General features: G+C 48.0%; 1 pseudogene across 1 annotated transcript; it reads right to left on the bottom strand.

The window, feature by feature from the left end:
- Positions 1-398: 398 nt before the first annotated feature.
- On the bottom strand, positions 399-2,626 carry LOC110326530 (annotated as a pseudogene). The gene has a single exon (XR_002380786.2). The product of XR_002380786.2 is annotated as a heat shock protein HSP 90-beta pseudogene (transcript).
- Between the last annotated feature and the right edge of the window lie 4,954 nt (positions 2,627-7,580).

The following is a 7,580-nucleotide window of genomic DNA, read 5'->3' on the forward strand; positions in this document are numbered from 1 at the left end:
GGTGGAGGGCTGGCTCTGGCTCTGCTAAGAAGTCAGTTTTCATTGCTTTAACTGTAGGGTGGCCTTTGGGTCTCAACCCATTCCCTGTGGTCAAGATGTAAAACTCTTAACTCCTTCTCTGGTACCATAGGCATAGATTTCTTTTTTTCTTTTTTTTCTTTTCTTTGTTTGTGATTGTGTGTGTGTGTGTGTGTGTGTGTGTGTATAAAACTGCATCTTCTTTATTTTGCATACTTTTAATTTCAGAACAAAATAAAACAAACAAAAAAACCCACAATACAATACACAACACCCAACCCTGCTATTCTGTGGGAGGGGATCTTCCTGCCTTAAGGCACAGGACAGGATAGAAGGTTCTTGTAGACATGAGCAGAGTCAGGTGAGTCAGGCCAGTCAGGGCTGCTGGGGGAGCCACGGGGATACTATATAGAGGGCAGGGCTTCCAGGAGGCTTTAATCCACTTCTTCCATGCGAGAGGCATCCTCATCACCTTCCAGTGGTGGTGGTGGGGATCTCATCAGGGACAGCAGCACTGGGCTCTTCTGCAGTGACCTCATCTTCATCGATGCCCAGGCCTAGTTTTATCATGTGGTAGATTCGGTTGAAGTGGGTTTGGGGATCCTCAAGTGAGAAGCCAGAGGAGAGCAGANCAGTTTCAAACAGCAGCACCACCAGGTCCTTGACAGCTTTGTCGTTTTTGTCTGCCTCAGCCTTCTGCCGCAGGGTCTCCACGAGGGGATGGTCAGGGTTGATCTCCAGGTGTTTTTGGCCATCATGTAGCCCGTTGTAGAGTTGTCTGGCAGTGCCTGGGCCTTCGTGATCCACTCCATGTTGGCTGTCCAGCCATAGGTGCTTGTCACAATGCAGCAGGGTGAAGACACAAGCCTATTGGAGATTGTCACTTTTTCAACCTTCTTGTCCAAGATCTCCTTCATGAGCTTGCAGAGATTCTCAAACTTTGCCTTGCTCTCCTCCATTTTCTTCTTCTCTTCCTCATCCTCTGGTAGCTCCAGGCCCTCCTTAGTCACCGAGACCAGACTCTTCCCATCAAACTCCTTGAGCTGCTGCACACAGTACTCATCAATAGGCTCAGTCACATACACACCTCGAAGCCCCATTTCCGCACATGCTCCACAAAGGCAGAGTTGGCCGCTTGTTCTTTGCTCTCACCAGTGATCTCGTAGATGGACTTCTGGGTCTCCTTCATGGGAGACACATGCTCTGACAGGGAAGTCATCTCATCTCCAGACTGAGAGGTGTGATAGCGAAGGAGCTCAGAGAGGCAGCGACGGTTAGTGGAATCTTCATGAATTCCAAGCTTTAAATTCTTGGAGAAGGCCTCATAGAACTTCTTGTAGTTCTCCTTGTCTTCAGACAGCTCCGAGAAGAGCTCCAGGCACTTCTTGACAATGTTCTTGCAGATGACCTTCAGGATCTTGCTCTGCTGCAGCATCTCCTGGGAGATGTTCAGGGGCAAGTCCTCGGAGTCAACCACACCACGGATAAAGTTGAGGTACTCAGGTATCAGCTCATCACAGCTGTCCATGATGAACACACGACGGACATACAATTTGATGTTGTTGTTCTTCTTGTTGTTCTCAAAAAGGTCAAAGGGAGCTTGCCGGGGAATGAAGAGCAATGCCCTGAATTCCAGCTGACCTTCTACAGAGAAGTGCTTGCCTGCCAGGTGGTCCTCCTAGTCATTGGTGAGGCTCTTATAGAGATCCCCATACTCCCCTTGAGTGATGTCATCCGGATTTCTGGTCCAGATGGGCTTTGTCTTGTTCAGCTCCTCCTTGTCAATGTTCTTCTCCTTGATCTTCTTTGTTTTCCTCTTCTTGTCTTTGCCGCTGTCGTCTTCCTCATCAGACCCCACATCTTCAATCTTAGGCTTCTCCTCCTCCTCCTTGTCTTCCTCCTCCTCGCCTTTCTCCTCCTCTGCCTCATCATCACTGATCTTCTCCCACTCCTTCTCCAAATAGAGGGTGATGGGATAGCCTATGAACTGCGAGTGTTTCTTCACCACCTCCTTGACCCTCCGCTCCTCTAAGTACTCTGTCTGGTCTTCTTTGAGGTGAAGGATCACTTTGGTACACCAGCCAATGAGCTCACCGTGGTCTGCCCGGATGGTGAAGGAGCCACCCGCTGACGACTCCCAGGCGTACTGCTCATCGTCGTTGTGCTTCGTGATCACAACCACTTTCTCTGCCACTAGATAGGCAGAGTAGAATCCGACACCAAACTGCCCGATCATGGAGATGTCTGCACCAGCCTGCAGAGCCTCCATGAATGCCTTTGTGCCAGACTTAGCAATGGTTCCCAGGTTATTAATGAGGTCAGCCTTGGTCATGCCAATGTCGGTGTCCACCAAAGTCAGCGTGCGCTCCTGAGGGTTGGGGATGATGTCAATTTTCAGCTCTTTCCCACTGTCCAACTTGGAAGGGTCTGTCAGGCTCTCATACGGAATCTTGTCCAGGGCATCTGAAGCATTAGAGATTAACTCTCGGAGGGAAATCTCCTTGTTGGAATAGAAAGTGTTGATGATGAGGGACATGAGCTGGGCAATTTCTGCCTGAAAGGCAAAGGTCTCCACCTCCTCCTCTCCATGGTGCACTTCCTTTGGCATCTTGATGGGAAAGCTGAATAGTAGTACAGAGTAGGGTGGTGGGCCCGGACCACATCCGACTCGCACGGCAAGCCTAGGCTTCGTGCGGGGGGGGGGGGGGTGACTCAAGAGTAGGCATAGATTTCTTAAAACCCACTTTAATAAGGGCTCTCAAATGCTTCACCCCCCCCCCTTCTAGCCCACAGTCCAAAGGTGTGGAACCATGAAACACAACCTGTTTTCTGGGTAAGCTAGGTTTAAACCCTGGAGACCCAGCAGGTGTTCCTGCAAGGGACAGAAGGCCCATTTGCAATGCTCCTAGACACTAGGTTCCTGACACGAAGCCCCAGCTTCATAATTTTGTGGCCATCGGTCATGTAGGGCAATGCCCCAAGTCTCTGGTCTTCTGTCTGGACTCCACCCCCACAGTTACCTGGCAACAGCCAGGTAGGCCTGGCCCACTAAAAAAGGGGCTGTCTGCCCCTCCTCCCTCTCTTGCTCTTGCCTTTCCCTCCCTTGCTCTCCCAAACCCCTCTATGCATTCCCTTCCTCCCTCTCTCCACATGGCCATGGTTGGCCTCTGCTTCTCTACTCTCTCCTTCTTTCAGCCTTTCTCTCTGCCTCTACTTCCCTCTTAGCTCCCCCTTCCTGCCATGACAATAAAAGCCTTAAAACCATAGATTGCCTCTTCTCATCAGGATCCACTGTGCAGGAGCAACGGAGCAGGTCTTCCTCTAAGGAGCCACATCTAACCTCCCACAAGGAGGCCTCTGCCTCCCCAGACATGGCTTCCTCTGAACAAGCCAAGGACACTCCTCCCCTCAAAAACCAGCCAGAGCTCTCCTCCTGCCCCTTTCCCTTCAGCCCTGGGCTAGAGCCAGCCTGGGGACGGTGGGGGGAGGCACTCTGTTCTCAGCTCTCCCACAACATCCAGCAGCATCTGGGGTGTCCAAGAGCCTGAAAACCTGTCGTCCTTGGCCTTCATGCAGGCCCAGGGACCCTGAGCCAATTCTGGCAGTTCCGTGGGGACCTCAGACTTGTGTTTCCCTACCCTCAGCAGGGTCCTGTTGCTTCTTACCAACTCCCAACTGGCAGCGGAGTGGGATCCATACAGTCTTGCCTTACCCAGCGGCCTGAGCCCTGGGTTGGACGTGGGACCCCATTCTAACCCATACAAAAATAGGGGAGAAAAAAATGGTAAATAGGACAAGGGGATGTGGACCTGTTTAGAAGTAGTTCTTTGGGGGTGATTCCAATCTCTGTCAGGATACCAACAGTCCAGTTCAAAAGTGTCACTAAACATAAATCAGTAATGGCAGTATGATCCAGCAGAAACTGCCAGGCCTCCACCAAATTGGCACTAGTCAGCAGGAGCGACAAGGACCAGCCAGAAAGCTAGGAGTTCTCTGCTGTGCCTTTCAACAAAGCAAAGACCAATAAAGCATGGCACAGCTAGCTATGCAAACTCCCCGTCACTGTTGAGTCCTACATATATTCTCTCCAAACATCTTGTGTCTTCCCAAGAGGTTCCCAAGGAAACCTCTCTGGTGAGGTCTGAGAGCTACAGTAATCTATGTGTATAGGAAGAGAGAGGGTGCCATTATGAGGATGATATACCATGAAAGGAACCCCTCCCCCCAACCCCCCATACACACAGGAAAATGATATAACTATTCAGGATTTCTCTTTTAAGTAAAAAGCAAACATGAGAGATTGCGTGTAATAATAAAAACTTCTGAGTTTGAGCATCTACTCTCTGGGATTAATTCTTAGGGAAAACTCATTAAGTGGATCCTTTGGCGATGAAGTCCTGGGGACAGGATCCTGGACGACACATGGGAGAAGTTGAGGAGAACCAAAAAGTGGTGGAAATTGTTCTTCACGGAAGGTCAAGAGAATTTGGGACGGCATTCTCTGTTATTTAATGAAAGTCCGTTTGGTGAGGTTGCAGTTTAAAGAAAGTTACAGGTTAAGAAAGAGAACCAGTCCTTGTATCCTGACTCTTTGTGATCTGCCACACTTAGAACAACAGTAAACACGGGAAAGCTTGTTTATTGGACACTGAGAGTTAGGAAAGAGAGTGGTATTAATCAGCCACAGATGGTCCACAGGGATGGCTGAAGTGGTGGTGACTTTGTGCCTTCTGATGGGTCAGCATACACAAGCTTGGCTTCACACGCAAAATCATTAAGGACATTGTATGAACTTATTTTTTAGACTGTGTATTAGGCGTATATGAAACAAATAAATTTAAAGTTTCTTTTCTTGGATAACATTATATACATAAATGTTCCAAATTATAAAGGGAGAATAAGATCCTAAATCAGAAACACTTCTGATCTCAAGCATTTTGGTTAAGAGAGATTCAGTTATCTATCTATCTATCTATCTATCTATCTATCTATCTATCTATCTATATATTTCATATGAGTACAGTCTAGCCATCATCAGACACACAGGACTGGAAGAGGGCATCTGATCCCATCACAGATGGCTGTGAGCAACTCACCATGTGATTGCTGGGAATTGAACTCAGGACCTCTGGAAGAGCAGTCAGTGCTCTTAACCTCTGAGCCATCTCTCCAGCCCAAATATTCAACTTCTAATATGGTGCCACGCCTCATCCCAGGTAGATGATCTCTTTATGGTGTGAATGCTGTGGCCTCCATTTTACCTGTAACTCACTCTGTCTTAGGCAAGATGGAGGAGTTCAGTTTGCTAGACACTTGGGGTCTGAGGGATATGGACCTGAAGTGCTAACGATGAAGGTGGTAGTTAAGACGCTGAGAGTAGATCTCAGTAAAGAATGGAGATTAAGCCTGAAAAAAATCCTGACCCAGGAGCTGTGAGGTCAGTGTTTTATGGTGAAGGATATGGAAATATAGAAAACTGAAAGTGGCCAAGATGAGTATTAATGTCACAGTTAAGTGACAGGCTAGGAATGCAACACATGTTAGAACAATACGACGGGTAGACAGCTCGATTAGTTCAGTGGGAAATAGTTCATGTTCTTCATTGAGGAAGACCAGGGTGGGACTGAGTTTTACAGGGGTGGGGCTTAAGGGGTAGCCCTGGCTGTCCTGGAACTCACTATGTAGACCAGGCTGGCCTTGAACTCAAAAATTTGCCTGCCTCTGCCTCTGCCTCCCAAGTGCTGGGATTAAAGGCATGTGCCACCATTGCCCATCCTCCTGACTGTTTTTAAAACCCTTATTCAGCCTTCAAGGGTGAATAAAAAGAATTTTTCCGTCCCCGTCATTAAGTTGTCAGATGTCCAAGAATGCCAGCTTCCATTGGAATTTGCAAGCATCTCAAGACACTGCACTTTTGGGTTGACCAGTTGTATAAGTCCAGTCAACGAGTAGCAATGTCTAGGGACAAGGGTAGTTGTCATCCTTGCTTAATAGTCATTGAGAAGAAAGCTACCAGATGTCCTAGGCAGTCCTGGCCAGATGCCAAAGGACAAGCAGTGGTGTGGCTCCCAGACACAGGTGACCACTTCTGCTGTGAGTCACTGATGGCCCTGGAGGTGAAATGCCACACACTGCCTTGGACTTGATTCTTTCCTCTACCACCTCCTCCTCCTCCTCTTCCTCCTCCTCCTCCTCTTCCTCCTCCTCCTCCTCTTTTTTTCGTCATCCTCTTTCTCTTCTTCCTCCTCTTCTCTCTCTCTATTCTGTTTTTGGGGATTTTGGTTGTTTTACTTTGCTTGTTTGTTTGGTTTGGTTTGGTTTTAGAGACAGGGCTTTTCTGTGCAGCCCTGGCTGTCCTAGAACTCATTCTATAGGCCAGACTGTCTTTGAACTCAGACCTTTGCTTATCCATGACATTTCTGCCAATTGTTCTGTCTTTCCTGTGGGTCTTTTTGACTTCCTTGATAGACGATGCTTTTGAAACACAAAAGCTGGGGAAAGTCTCTTCCTGGCTGGTTTTTTTGTTTGGTTTTGGTTCTGGTTTTTGTTGTTGTTGTTGTTATTGTTGTTTTTTTGAGACAGGGTTTCTCTGTGTAGCCCTGGCTGTCCTGGAACTCACTCTGTAGACCAGGCTGGCCTTGAACTCAGAAATTTGCCTGCCTCTGCCTCCCAAGTGCTGGGATTAAAGGCGTGTGCCACCATTGCCTGGACTCCTGACTGTTTTTAAAAACCTGTTTATTATAATCTCCTTTCTCAGAGCCAGTCAACAGAGAAAAACCCTGCTGTCTCAAGTTGTTAGGAAGCAGCAAGCAGGAAAAGAAATATTAGGGTTTGGGAGCAAGTATGACCCAGACAACAGAGATTTTTCTTTCAAGGACTTAACTCTTGAGCAAAGATATATCGCTATGGCATGGAGACACTACAGAGGAGACCTTTGGCAAGTTCTTCAGGAACATCAAGTGGGTACCCTAGACTAAGCTTGGGAGTAGGAGGGTCTCATCATACATAGCCAAGGGTGTGACCCTGCAGAGAAGTCCAACAACAAGGCCATCCTACAGAGCCTGAAAGGAAGGAATCTGGAAGGTTTCTCATAGCCTACAAATATCCTTTCTCAGTGTGAGAGCCCAAGCAGCCAACAGCTTGAGCACTGAAAGATGAGGCAGGAGCATAGGCTCTTTGATCAGAGGTGGAGCTGTGGGCTGAGGCTGACATGGTCTGGCAAAACCACAGCTGCTGTTGAGTGGAGCAGTACTGCTTTCTGACTCTGGTGTTCTTGAAGGGAATTTAAGTGGGATGACTTGTGTTGTGACTCTACCGAGGAGGGCCTAAGTCCGAGTGCCAAGATGAAGTCATTTTGAGTAGTGAGGCCCCTCTGCTCATGAACTATAATAAAGCTCTATGTAACTCCTGTGTTTAGGGTTTTACATGTGAAATGACTGCCTCTCTTAAAATGTTATCATCTGGGGGTCACTTCCATAGGGCACAGAGCACCTGGACAGAACCTCTGTCCCATCAGATCAACTTCAGAGGTTGAGCCTGATTAAGTAGAAGGTCGGGGGTTG

This window comes from Mus pahari, chromosome 9 (assembly GCF_900095145.1).
Source record: "Mus pahari chromosome 9, PAHARI_EIJ_v1.1, whole genome shotgun sequence".
NCBI lineage: Eukaryota > Metazoa > Chordata > Mammalia > Rodentia > Muridae > Mus > Mus pahari.